Source organism: Ambystoma mexicanum, chromosome 4p (genome assembly GCF_040938575.1).
Source record: "Ambystoma mexicanum isolate Mex_15411 chromosome 4p, UKY_AmexF1_1, whole genome shotgun sequence".
NCBI classification, from domain to species: Eukaryota; Metazoa; Chordata; class Amphibia; order Caudata; family Ambystomatidae; genus Ambystoma; species Ambystoma mexicanum.
The window spans coordinates 576,048,941-576,063,116 of record NC_090927.1 but is presented as its reverse complement, the minus strand read 5'-3'; the positions used below and the strand labels follow the sequence as shown (position 1 = coordinate 576,063,116).

General features: G+C 47.9%; 1 protein-coding gene across 6 annotated transcripts in view; it reads left to right on the top strand.

Annotated features, from left to right (window-relative positions):
- LOC138453358 (glutathione S-transferase A4-like) overlaps positions 1-14,176 on the top strand; it is a 549,822-nt gene that overhangs the window by 112,172 nt on the left and 423,474 nt on the right. The window contains exon 1 of one of the 6 annotated variants that reach the window (XM_069606117.1): positions 3,158-3,178. The exons of 4 other annotated variants lie outside the window; for them this stretch is intronic. The gene's annotated coding sequence lies outside the window, so the exon portion shown is untranslated. Of the gene's footprint in view, positions 1-3,157; positions 3,179-3,797; positions 3,874-14,176 lie in introns of those variants that run through there. One more of the 6 variants, XM_069606116.1, reaches the window with a different exon arrangement.

Below are 14,176 nucleotides of genomic sequence, written 5' to 3'. Positions count from 1 at the left end.
GGGTATGAGGATAGAACCTCACTGTATTGCCGTCAGAGGATATCGAACAGGAAACTCGTGCCTCTAAATAACGGACTTGCACAAACACTGCCTCATTGTGCCAGAATCTTCCCGCAATAAATTTGGCCGGCAATATAGCTTCGGAGCAACATGTTGGTCTTGGAAGCAAGACCCTCCGAGCAGATTTCGACTGGTCTTCGGTAATATAACACGTAAAGTAAATATCCCTGAAATTAGCCAGCAGCTTTCTTTACATTAAGTAAAGAGATAGTGCTTTTCTACTCTAGGCTCACATTTCCCAAACGTTGTTTCTTTACAATATACTGAGAGGATGTATGTTACTAAAAGTGGTATCTTCTTACTGACCGCCGACCACGCCAGCCCTTTTGTTGTGTTAATCCTTCATTCTGTCGTTCTGGCCATCCATGATTCATTGGCCGCTGACACTTGATTTAATACTCATTCATCCCCATGTCAGGGCCCACTCACTGATGGTCTTATTTCTGGGTAAGTCATTCTGATGGTGCGACGGATTATGGCGCAATGAGAGCAGCGCGAGGATTAATAGATGTTGGATTCAGTGAAGTATGAGGGCTACCGGTGTTAAAGGGGGTTACGTATGAAACACGGAGGTTTCCTGGATGGACCTGGTCCAATCAACACACTAGATGGGCAAAGGGGATGCTATTTTTAGTACACTAAACGTCCCCTTCCCATCCCGACCTGCTCTTTTAATGAATGCTCAGCAGTACATGTGTTTGGAGAGAGCCCAGAGGTCTTGTGTGATGAGCAGTTTGCCAAGACTTGATGGGGAAAATCGATCCGTAGAAGACTATGGGCAAGATTCTCAAAACTTCACCACTTGCATCAAAAAAGCAGCCCAATCCACACAGGACATTTGGATGCACACATTCAGATGCACTTTTTCAACCCCTTAGCACAATTAAGTGGTCGTTTATTTGTGTTCTGAAACCACAAATGGGATGTGCAGTAAAATACGAGATGCATCTGTGCTCGTTTGGAACGGACCCAGAGTTGTGCGCATTGTATGACAAGGCCTTTCGTAACCCTGACATGCATTGTTACCTATGTCCCGTTGGCATTTCTATCCATAAAAGAGGGATAGAAATGCATTTTTCTTTCCCTCACATTTCCTAAATTGTGCTCCCAGCAACATGCCAGCAGACGGTTACTAATGTATGCAAGGGTGCTGGATAGCCAATCTTTTCACTGCTGACCAGGCACGACCCCCCCCCCCCCAATGCACTGATGACCCTTTGAGAATAAGGGGACCTGTACATTTCTGAAATGGAACTCCAATGTGGTCATTTTTTAGACTACCCCTATGCGTACACTTTCAAACAAACTGGCTATGACCTGCAGACAAGAGATGCCAGATGGCTGCAGAAGGGTTGGCAGGGACACGATTGAATGGTTAGTTTTTAAACTAACGCTATAATGGCGAGGGGAGCATGGGAACAGGATGAAAGCAAACAGTTGTTCAAAGCTTGGCTAATTTTACGACTTTGTGCAGCAAAGTCTGTTCCCCTAGTACCTGACAAACTGGTTTTATAAGTCATGCAGTCACGTGGCACCTACGAGCTCAGGAAGCACGGAGTCTGCCGAGGATCACATAATCGCTCCATCCCAGTGCTTGGGGCTTTTCTCCTCGTGGTAGCACTGGTCAATGGGCCGGATCTTGCCAGGTCCGAGAACTGACATCATATGGCTCTCTGCCTCATCCCTGACAAGGCTCTAGCGAGCTCCCAGCTTCGCAGAGGGAAGCTGGGGGCTTGGCAATCTGCTGGGTCCTCCTTTCCCCAGCCATCACTTGCGCATTTGCAGGCTCTTACTCAGCCTGCGTTCGTTCTTCTGGCCTAAAAGGGATACCACAGGAATCAATGGGCCCTGACTATTACTGGGGTGGGAGCTGTCACTGTTTAAAGCAGGCTTTCTACATGCTGCGCACACTATTTTCCAAATGTGCATCTTACACTTTGATAGAAAAGACCTTTCCATACTCAAAAATGCTGCTTAAACTTGCCTTCCCTCGTTTTCTACCGTTTTTATTTTCTCAGATTACCACACAAATAACCTGTAATTTGTGTGCCTCTTCCTTTGTGTTTTATCACAGGTTAATTTTATAAAGCTGTTACATGCTTACTGCTTAATCATAAATAAATGCTTCGGATGTGCTGACAGCAGTTATTAGGAAATTAAACCGTGGGTTCATGGGTACCAACTTTTGATTTTCACTACAGGGGCAGAAATCCCTCCACCCCTACCCAGAATATAAGCAAGTGACCAGCCCACCCCATCCCCTAGCCTAACACATTTTATAGCAATTGTTTTGGTTATGAAAAATTGCTAAAATTCATACAATTACAACCAGTTTAAATGTATAACATCTCAGCTACGGTCACTCAACCTGCTGAGCTACTGTAGTAGTCTTCTACCGTAGAGCGTGTCTCTGGATCCCTTAATGTAATAACAATCCCTGCATTAGCAACAATGTTTTGAGTGCACCACTGCCATGGAAATGATTTAAAGTGACATTGCTGTACAGTATTGGAAAGAGGCAACATGAAAGAAATGACACCATTCTTAAATTTTATTTTAAACATTTCCTTTGAGCGGCGTTAAATTGCCAGCTCCGTCTCCTCGCAACTCCACCCCCTCTTCCCAACTCTGCCCCCACCCAGCCCTTGTGGGGTCCCCTTTATAATGTTTCCCACCACTCTTGTGGTCATGAGTCTAGTGACTTGAGAGGTATTGTGGGGGCCCTGGGAGCAAGAGGGGAGGGACTTGCAGAAACACTGTGGATATGTAAATTTCATCAATCTGACAGCTCGGGTGTACATCTCTGCGCCCTTCTTGGACCCACCTAGGAAAATGCATATATGTGGGTGGCAGTGGTCGAAGTGGGCGGGAGGGGTGCACCTCTACTTTAAAAAAAGTGTAACTCTTATACTTTATTTGACAAGGAAACCATTCCGGAATGGTTTAGTTTTAAAATAAAGTGTAGGAAGATGTTGAAACTTGCACTTCAGTGCAGTGAACGTTCCCTTAAACAGCAGGTGTGTTTGTTGGGGAGGGGGAGGTTGGATTGCACATGGGAGGGGCGTGGTGATGGGGTTTTCGGAGAGGGCAGGGAACAACTTGTACACTTGGAGCACTGGTAGGTAGTCATTTTGACTTATTACCACTGCATGCTCCTGTAATCGGGTTTGACCTGGTGCTTGTTTCCAGTTTATCAGAATTCAGATGGTCACCTCCCTGCTAAATTTCCCAGTTCCATGCATGACACATCGAGCCATTCTTCTTGCTTTTTTGCTTCCAATTGCATGATGGGACTTGTGGGCCCACCCACTGTCCTGGCACACAGTGCACAAAACCACAGGACTGGCGCAAATAATCTCCTGGAACTGGGAAACTTCGCGCCTATGCATTCAGCAGCATTGTGACGAGAAAGGCACTCTTTCTAAGGCTAAGCACGGCCACTAGGGAAATGGCGTCCATACCCGGCCCCAAGGCACCCCTGAAAGTGCCACTTAGGTTAGGAGCCTCTCTGGCTGCACCTGGGGTGTATCACGAATGCTCTTCTGTTAACGCATGCACGTTTCAACCCAGACTTTTCACCCATTCTCCTCTCTCCCATGCGGGCTGCCACGCCTAAGACGTCGCTGCTGCACTACTACAATATCCGGAGTGCACAGAACTCCCACGAGAGCAATGCTTTTATTGTTGACATACATACTTAGTTGCTAGGTGTGTCCTCGCAATGTGTTCTTGCAAACTGGCTAACTGCAACAGTGACACATCAAGACTGCAGACACGGCTTCCTCCCGACTTTGACACACTTTAATCTTCAGGGTGAGAGGAAAATGGCTTCTAAATGCAGTCCTTTTTATTTTTTATTTTTTCTGACCTCGCCTTCACCGTGTCTGCTCGAAGGGCGTCAGCTTGAATGGACTTTGTTTCTTCTTTGTCTTAGGGCAGGCTCCGGAAAACTCTCCCACGAGATCAGTTTAAAATTCCGTGTACTTATTGCCGCCTTAGAAGCAGGGCGCACACATAACCGGGCTCCTATTTCATACCGTACAAAGCCCGCCACAAAAAAACGAGAAGACCTTATTAAATGTTGCTGGAAATGTGATGCAGCAAAAACAAGTTGATAGAAAAACGGCCGGGTGGGGTCGAATGTCCACTCTTGATGTCTACAGGAACCCAGGGGAGCCTTTTGTTTCAAGTCAGACCTTTCCCTCACGGCTTGGATGCCAGCAGCAGTTGCTCAGTTCCCTTAATCCACGACATTGAACTCTCCCATTAATCATCACTTTAGTGGCCATGTGTCAATTATTTCACTGTGGTTGGCCTCGAGACTGCATCTCCTGTCTGGAAAAGTTTGGATAGGATATCTTCGCCTTCTGATATTGTTGCCATGCCTAGGTGTGAAAGTCTCACTTCTGCTTGCTCGGCTGGTCACTTGATTCAGACATGTGAATTTGCCTCTTCATGTATTTTGTGTGTTTGAGTTTCACCCACCACCTGCCTTTTGTTTTCTTATCTTGACCTTTCAGAAGCAGGCTATTCTGTTCTTAGCTTCAATTAATTGTAGCTACTGTTAGTCTCTTCTACTGATACGACCTTGGCTTTTTCTGGCAGGAGTTGCCTCTGCTGAGTTTCGTTTCTGCCTCTTATTCTTGATTTGGCTAAATCTGAAGCTTTCCTCCTGTGGCCTTTAGTAACCTTTGGTTAATTCAGCTTCTTGTAGAAATATAGTTCTATAACGTGCTTCCTTTGAGGTAGATATGTATAGGTGGCGCTTGCCGCACTAGCTTCCTACTAAGCATAGCAAGCCGCCTGATTTTTTTAATTTTGTTTTTTATTTATTTATTTTTTTGATTTTTTTTTCCTTAGCTTTCTTGCAGTTCCAAGCATATGTACACGTTTAAACTAACTGAATATCTTCATCGCGCACATGGCTCAAGCTTCTTAAACGTCCTTTCACTTTGGGTTCACGATATCCATGGCCATTGCCGTTTATTGTCTGTCATTCTCTGGTCGTCATTTCTTCTATATGTGAGTCAGTCCGGGTTCTCGTGTCGTCACCATTTGTCTTCCATTAAGACCTTTTTTGGTTTCTTCAGGGACTGTACTTAGACGATCTTCGTTTCATTTATTGATATGGTTTTCTCAATGGATACCTTACTGTCCATGGTTTCCTTGGTATTGGTACCTTAATAGGCATTGTTCTTCTGATGGGTACTGGGCAGAGCCCCACTCCGGCTCTCTGCTGGTTTATTTGCTCATCATACGTCACATATTTCGGCGTGAACGTTCCTGGTACTTCAAAATGGACGGTTGGAGTGTGGGCTGTATTTGGGACCTCCTCTACAGAAGTGATGGCTTTGTGCCGATCGAACGTAGCTAACCGTCCCCTGCTACCACTTTGTAATAGTATACCAGAGGACGGGGGGGGGTGTGCGCTTCAACAATACCACAAGTTAGCAGAGTATCTGGAGCCCATCCGCACCCTCCCCCCTCCCTCCCCTCAGCAATAACAGAACTCGCACATGGGGCAAATAAACTGTCTTTATTCTTCAAAAGACAGGGAACAACAAAATCTGTCAATCTCAGCGTCTGACCCGTTTTTATTCCTTGGTGACGTTATAAACACCAATTAATTCCTCAAACTAAATTACATCTCCATTGGTGGCATGTGAGGTAATACCAATAGGGGATTTCTATGTTCGTTATGCCGTTAGTTCACAATGTCAAGTGGCTTCGCCTGAGACTCCCCCCCCCCCCCCAAAAACGATCTATTACTTTGTTCCGGGGTCGACAAATTGGCCTGTGCAACATTCTAACCCCCCCATGATCTGAGTGCCTGGATTGGCTGCAGAGGGTCCCCAAGGCCTGGGACCCTGTTCTGTTCACAGCGCTTAGTGTACCTTTTCAAGGTAATGAGAGCATGTGTTGCCATGACCACCTAGCCTGAGAGAGTGCCTGTAGGTTGCAATATTCGGTGGACAACGCAACCAGAACAATTCTAAAAAAAACTGGCATTCTGGTGGGTGTGGCCAGCCGGGGACATGGACGGATTCATTCTCGGTGAGCTCTGTACCTCTTCCCTGCCTCGAGGCCTAAATTCCCTTGCAAATAGCCTAATTCTCCTAGAAATTAAACCCACATCCACAGGAGAGTTGAGAGTATCGGCCCAGTGAATTTGGACCAGCAATAGGCTTTCGTGGCGGAAATCGGGTCGGTTTCACTGCGCGGCTCGGACCCCCCCCTAAAATGGTGTCTGAGGATCAGATGGAGTGAGCCCATGAGGTGGAGTAACGGAGAATGAGGGGAAAGCACAAAGACACACTTTTTTATTTCTTTTTTTTAAATAAAGTTTTATTTTTTTTAAATAAAGTTTTATTATTTTGAAAACAAATAAACAATACAAACCAAACTTGCAGCATTATTTACAACAGACTCGTGAACATCAATTAACGCACATTACTGCTCCCCAAATCCCCCACCCCCCTCAAGAGCTTATTTGCGTTTCTCGTTCTGTATCTGCTGCGTGTGGCCGGGTATCGCTTCCTTCCGAAGCTGCAGAATCCACCAATGTGCCAAACAGTCCTGTTGTTAACATTCTCCAAGCCATCAGGTTACCCACTTCTTCTTCCCCGCACTTGCTACATGCCTCCTGCCACACTACCGTTTCAGCTTCCGCCCATTTTTGCAAGTCCCGCCACCATACCTCAACCCGTGGCTTGTGGCACTGCTTCCAGCCCATGGCAATCCTTCTTTTAGCAAGCACATATGCCAGGTCCCACAGTTTCCCAACATGTTTAGTATTCCGTGGTCTGGGAAACCCTCCCAACAGGCAGGCCCAGGCTGTATCTAGAACCCCCACCCCCCCAAAAAGCTTCAATCACTGGGCAAGACCAGAACATGTGTGTCATATCAGCATCTTCATCGCATTTTGGGCATGCTTGTCTTCCTGTGTTTACAAACTTAGATATTCTTTTCGGGGTCATATAGGCTCTATGCGTTATGTATAACTGTATCTGCTGCAATCTGGCGTTTCTGGACACCTTTTTGTGGTATCCCATAGCACGTTCCCACATCCCATCGGTCATCTGTGCCCCCACCTCCGCTTCCCAGTCCAGCCTCAAATGAGTCAGATCCTTCCCCGCCCGGGTCATCACCATCTCGTACAGTCTAGAGATCTCGTGCCCTCCTTCTGATATGTCATATATTGTTCCCATTAGGCCGTCTGGCTCCTCCGCCAGTACAGTCTCTGGCCAGGTTTTACGGATAGTCTGCATTAGCCTGAGATACGTGACATATTGGCCTCTGTGCAAACCTGCCTCTTCTCCCAGTTCTTCGAAATCTTTAATAATCCCTTCTTGCCCTACATCTCCCAATATGACCAGCCCGACCGATTCCCAATAGGTCCTAATTATCATTCTGAGTTGGTTGTCTCCCACAGCCAAGGCGACTAGCGGCACCTGTGGGGAACACGGGTACGGGTTCTCCATCAGTTGGCATACTCTGCGCCACATCTTCCACCCAAGCAACATCATACCCGGGCATTCTTTAATTTCAAGTCTAGGCACCCAGATAATCTCCTTTGGGCAGGACTGGACCCCGTTTTACCTAAACAGCCTAAATTTAGGAGTTACCACATCAGAGAGCCATTTGGTTACATATTGCAACTGACTAGCTACATAATAGGCCTCAAAATTCGGCAGCTTAATGCCCCCTCTATCATGGAAGTTCTGCAGCTTCCATAGCGCCACTCTATTGCGAGTGCCATGCCATAGAAAGTCCCTGCACATGCTGTTTAGTTTGACAAAAAACGTTTTGGGTATCAAGTATGGTATATTACTGAAGAAATGTAACCGCCTGGGCAGGACTACCATTTTGAGCATCGCCCCCCGTCCCATCATCGCCAGCGGCAGCTTCTCCCAAAACTTCATATTTGTTCGGATTTTTTTCACAGCCACCTCGGTATTATGCAAGTGTTCCCCCTCCACCGTATGATACACATCTATTCCGAGGTAGCGGAAGGAATCAGCCGCCCAAGGTACGGACAACACTGGCAACCGCTCCAGAGGGGCTCCTATGTAGCTCCCCAATGGGAACATGCTCGATTTTTGGGGGTTCACCGCTATGCCGGACAGTTCTGCATACTTTTCCATAACCTCTAGAATATACTGAAGATTTTCTTCCGGATATTTCAAATATAGTAGTAAATCGTCAGCATACAAGGATATTAGGTGTTTCTCTCCCCCTACCTCAATACCGACCATGTCATATTGTTGTCTGAGGTACACTCCCAGGGGCTCCAGGGCTAGAATGTATAACATCGGGGACCAGGGGCACCCTTGTCTGGTGCCTCTACTGAGTTGCCACCTCTCAGATATCACCGATCCTGTGCGTACCCTGGCCAGTGGTTCACTGTATAGTAATTTTGGCCACCTAACATAACCCGGCCCCATCCCATATTCTTCCAGGGCCTCCAGCAACCATGGCCACCTCACTGAATCAAAAGCTTTGACTGCATCTAGGGACACCACCGCCATTTCCCCCTCGCTCCTGTTTCCCTCTTCAATCACCCGGTGGAGTCGCCTATGGTTGTGGGTTATATTTCTGTTGGGGACATAACCTGTCTGGTCCGGGTGTATCAGTTTGCTAATAACATTTCTCCCATACACCCAGAGGGGTGAGGGCAGGAGCCCCCCCAGCCCTACAGCCCAGCAGAGGATCCACAGCAGGACCCAGGCACGGAGCGTGCCACTGTGCAGGGCCTGCCTGACCCTGTCCGGAAGAAGTGCCTGACTCGCCCATGCCGGGCGCATCGCGGCACGATATCGAGGCTGAACCTCGATTTGATCTGAAAGAACCGCCGGCAGGCGGAATCGCCGGCGGCCAATCCTAAGGCCATACAAAGGCCTGTTCTGCGCCTGTTACGCGCATGGCAGCGCGGAGTGGCCTTCAACTCGGCTCAACCTACACCCCACCCTCCACCAGAACCCTCTCGCATAAGGAGAACGTACTGTAAGTACCTGCAAGTACCGGGACATTACTGCACGCATGTACTTTTAGCCACCTCTACCCATATGGTCTAAGGTCACTACTACCAGTCACACACCCTCTGGTCATATACTGTGTTGTGCCTTATGGTCGTACTTAGACCACACTACTGTGTTGTGCCTTATGGTCGTACTTAGACCACACTACTGTGTTGTGCCCTATGGTCGTATTTAGACCACACTATTGTGTTGTGCCTTATGGTCGTATCTAGACCACACTACTGTGTTGTGCCTTATGGTCGTATTTAGACCACACTACTGTGTTGTGCCTTATGGTCGTACTTAGACCACACTACTGTGTTGTGCCTTATGGTCGTACTTAGACCACACTATTGTGTTGTGCCTTATGGTCGTATTTAGACCACACTACTGTGTTGTGCCCTATGGTCGCATAGTGACCTCACTACTGTGTTGTGCCCTATGGTCGTATTTAGACCACACTATTGTGTTGTGCCTTATGGTCGTATTTAGACCACACTACTGTGTTGTGCCTTACGGTCGCATAGTGACCACACTACTGTGTTGTGCCTTATGGTCGCATACTGTGCCCTGATTTTGCTGCCCACATAGCATTCTGATTCTAGTTGTGCCATGTTGAACGATACCCTCGCCATGCCTCAACAATCCACTAGCTCACCAGCTGCCCCACTGGCATTCCCCTCCAACATTCCTCCTACCTACTTCCTACCATCATTCTTCACTGAAAGTATCCCCACAGCACGTCACCCTCCACCCAGCATAACTTCCTACACCAGACCCATCCACACCAGGAACCAACTTCTAGGTCTCCGTTCTAGATACCCTAGACTCACCCACCAAGCACCTCCCACCACTCTCAACACGCCTAACACGCATTCCCTTACAGTCAAAACACCCCTACCTAAACCCACCATGCCGCACCCCATCCCGGCGACACCACTCAACACCACCCCTACCTCGGCCCAACACACACACAACCTACAGTGTGCCCTCATAAACGCCAGATCCATCCCTGCCCATGCCATTGAAATTCACGAACTCCTAATTAGCTTGGACCTCGACATCTTAGCCATCACCGAGACTTGGCTGCACAGCGCTGCAGGACCAGCCCTCAACCTTACTATCCCACAGGGGTACGCCATTATCCGGCAAGACCGCCTCTCCTCAGTAGGTGGTGGGGTAGCATTCATCCTGAAAGATCACCTCGAGGCCAGACAAATCACCTCCAATCTAGGTGACACCATAGACTCTCTAGCTATAAAAATTGCCCTCTCCCCTAACTCCACCATCACCTTCAACCTAGTCTACCGCCCGCCCGGCCCACTAACAGAGTTCCATGAGAACCTTGTACACCGCCTAACAGAAAACCTAAAACTCACCTCCAAAAGCATCCTTCTAGGTGACCTTAACCTGGGATATAACGACAAAAAGGACAAGCCAGCTAAATCTCTTGCACTAGCCTTAAAAGAACTAGGCTTCGACCAAAAAATAACCTCACCCACACACAACAAAGGCCGTATCCTGGACTGGATAGCTGACCACAATTGTCACGTTGACATTAGCTCCATCACCCCGACTCCTTGGTCAGATCACCACCTCATTCACTTCTTTATTCCCGCCGTATCTAACACAAACAAACCTAACCCCATCCCCCCAGCACTGGCAAGATGTGTAAAAAATCTCACGAAAGATAAAATTACACCCCACCTTCACATCCTCTCCACAGACCTCAAGTCATCTGACCCGTCAGAATTAGCAGATATCTACAAGAGCACCATAAGCACCGCCATTGACGCCATTGCCCCCTTGCAGACCAAAAAAGCCAAAACTATCAAACACTCAAATACCTGGTTCTCCACTGAACTCAAAGAACTCCGCTCACAGAAAAGAAAAGCACTAAACTCCTGGCAGAAATCGCCTTCCCCAGCCACCCTATCCTCCTACAAAAAAATCACTGCCCAATACAAAAAAGCCATAATCACAGCTAAATCAGTCTCTTATAATGACAGAATTGCTAATGCAAGCTCCGAATCCAAAGAACTCTTCGCCATTTTCAACGAACTCACCACACCGGCCTCCAAATCACAAGACATTGTTAAAGACCAAATCTGGTGCAACTCCATACAATCTGCCTTGTTAAATAAAATTGAACTCCTACAAACAAAAATTAACGAGCACCACAAAAACCTATCACTGCACCTCAAATCTCCCACCACCACGAGCCACATGCCCACCCCTAGCTCGGGAACCACATCCACCAAAGCCCCCACTACCCCGTTCAAATTCAGGGAAGTCACAGAACACGAAGTTATTGAGATAATGAAAAAGATCAAACCATCCAATTGTAAAGGAGATCCCTGCCCCGCCAGCCTGATCAAAGACTGCACTGAAACACTCGCCCCTTTCCTTAAATCATTCATTAATGCCTCTTTCAAAGCCAATACTGTCCCTGACAGTCTAAAAGAAGCTTGGGTGCGCCCACTTCTAAAAAAAACCACCCTCGACCCTGAAGTAGCTACCAACTACAGGCCCATCACCACTGTGCCTTTCCTGCTCAAGATTCTGGATAAAATGGCCTACACACAAATCCAGGATTATCTCGAAACCAACCATATCCTAGGAAAAAGACAGTCAGGCTTCCGACCAGGTCACGGAACAGAGTCAGCCCTACTTGATCTGAAAATACAGCTTGCAGACACTATGGACAAAGGCAAACCGGCACTCCTTCTCCTACTGGATCTATCTGCCGCCTTTGACCTTGTCAACCACGATATCCTAGGCATGCACCTAAAAAATGAAGCACACTTCTCCCCGGAAGCCATTGCATGGGTGGCCTCTTTCCTAAATGGCAGACGCATGAAAGTCTTCTCAGACACTGCCTCGGCAACCCCTACCATCATCCACTGCGGCGTCCCACAAGGCTCCTGCACCGCCCCCACTCTCTACAATATATTCACCCTTCCTCTCTTCAATGACCTCGACTGTCGTAACATAGCGTACACCAACTACGCAGACGATACGCAGGTACTACTCCCTCTAACTGGGACCTACGAAGAAGATGCGACAGCATTAACCAAAATCTACACAGCCATCCAAACCTGGATGGCGGCCAACGGCCTCTGCCTAAACGGGGACAAAACCGAAATCCTCATAGTAGGGACCAATGAAATTCTCAACAAACTCCCCCCCCAATACAAATCCTTCAACATCGACAACTCCACCATCACAGTCTCCAAGACTGTTAAAACCTTAGGCGTTCACCTAGATGCCTCACTATCTATGTCTCGCCAGGTCAACGCCATAGCCTCTTCCTCGGCACTTACCACCAAGATGATAAATGCTGTCAAGCCTTTTCTCTCCGCTAAAAACTGCCTGTCCATCGCCAGAGCCACTATAGGTACAAAACTAGACTACTGTAATGCCCTGTTCCTAGGCACCTCCGCCCACAACCTAAAAAAACTCCAAATCACGCAAAACAATGCGCTCCGGGCAGCACTGTCCATTCCAAAAAGAGAACACATCTCGCAAGCAAGGAAAGATGCTCACTGGCTACCCGTGAAGGAACGCATACTTTTCAAAGCCATGACCATCACACATAGATGCCTATCCCTGGATGCCCCACCCTATCTCGCAGAAAGAATCACACCGAAAGCCTCCATCAGACCCACCAGAGCTCACCGCACCAACATGATTGATGTCCCCACGTTTCAAAGATCCAGGGCGGGAGGAACCAGCTTCCAACACCTCGCACCTAAAAACTGGAACTCCTTACCTACCTCACTAAGGAACGAAAAATCATACCATACCTTCCGTAAAAACCTCAAAACCCTCCTATTCCGCTAAAGTCTACCACATGCACTCTCATGCTTGCATTGTAACCACAGCATAGCATAACCTTTAAGCTCAATGTTTATTACCAATGTGAAATGTACTCTGTAACTCGGTTTACATCTGTAAACACATTCCTATGCTTGTGTTCATGACTAAGTCTGCTGTAACAGCGCCACGATGCCCCAGGGCAGTTCTGTGCGCTCTATAAATGCAAATAAATAAATAAATAAATAAATAACTCTACGCAGCCTATTGGCCAGGACCGCCGTCAATATCTTGCTATCCTGGTTCAACATTGACAACGGCCTATAGGAGCCGCAGCTATGCCCTGGCTTGTTGGGCTTAGGGAGCGGCACAATTAACGCTTCTCTAAGCGATTCATGATGGCAGCCGACCCATCTCAAAAGACTTATTGAGCATCTCTAGCATAGGGGGGAGTACTTCCACTCTGTTTTATAAAACTCGCCAGGGAACCCGTCCGCGCCCAGGGTCTTGCAGGTGAGCAGCTGCTTCACCACCTCCTCCAATTCCTCTAAGGTATTCGGTGCGTCCAGCTCCTCCCTTTCTTCAGCACTAATCTTAGGTAATTCCATGTCTTTTAGAGTTTCTCTAATCTCCTCTCGATTGTCCCCTCCTCTGTCCTCATAATTTCCTATAATAGTCCTAGAATGCCTCGTTGACTCCCTCCTGTGTATCAACCACCTCCTCGCATTCTTTAGTTATTGTTCTAATCGGGGGCCTGGGGGTTTTGCTCTTATATAACCACGCCAACAAGCGGCCACTTTTATCCCCTCCTGCATGTTGCCTCTCGATATACTTCTTATAGTTAAGGTTGCAGAGCCTTTCCCAAAGCTCTGTGCACTTCTGCTGTAACTCGATTACAAGTTCCGCATCCCCTCCCGCCCTGTTGCTTTCACGCTCCAGTTTCTCTTCTGCTTCCTCTAGTTCCGGTAGGACCCCACCCTGTAGGCCTTTTGACTTAGCAATAGAAGCACCCCGCAATACCACCTTACAGGCTTCCCAGAGCGTGCACGCTGAGTCTACGCTGCCTCTGTTTACCTCATAGTACTGTGTGATCGCATCCCTGATATCTTCCCTGAAGACCGGGTCCCGGAGCGCCTCCGCCCGGAGGCGCCATGTCGGTATCCGCGCCCTGGGGCGACAGCACTGCCAACTCAGCATCAGAGGCGAGTGGTCCGACAGGACCCTCGCTCTATAGTCTATTTGGGTGGTCTCTATCACCACATCTGCCGTGGCAAAAAAGTAAT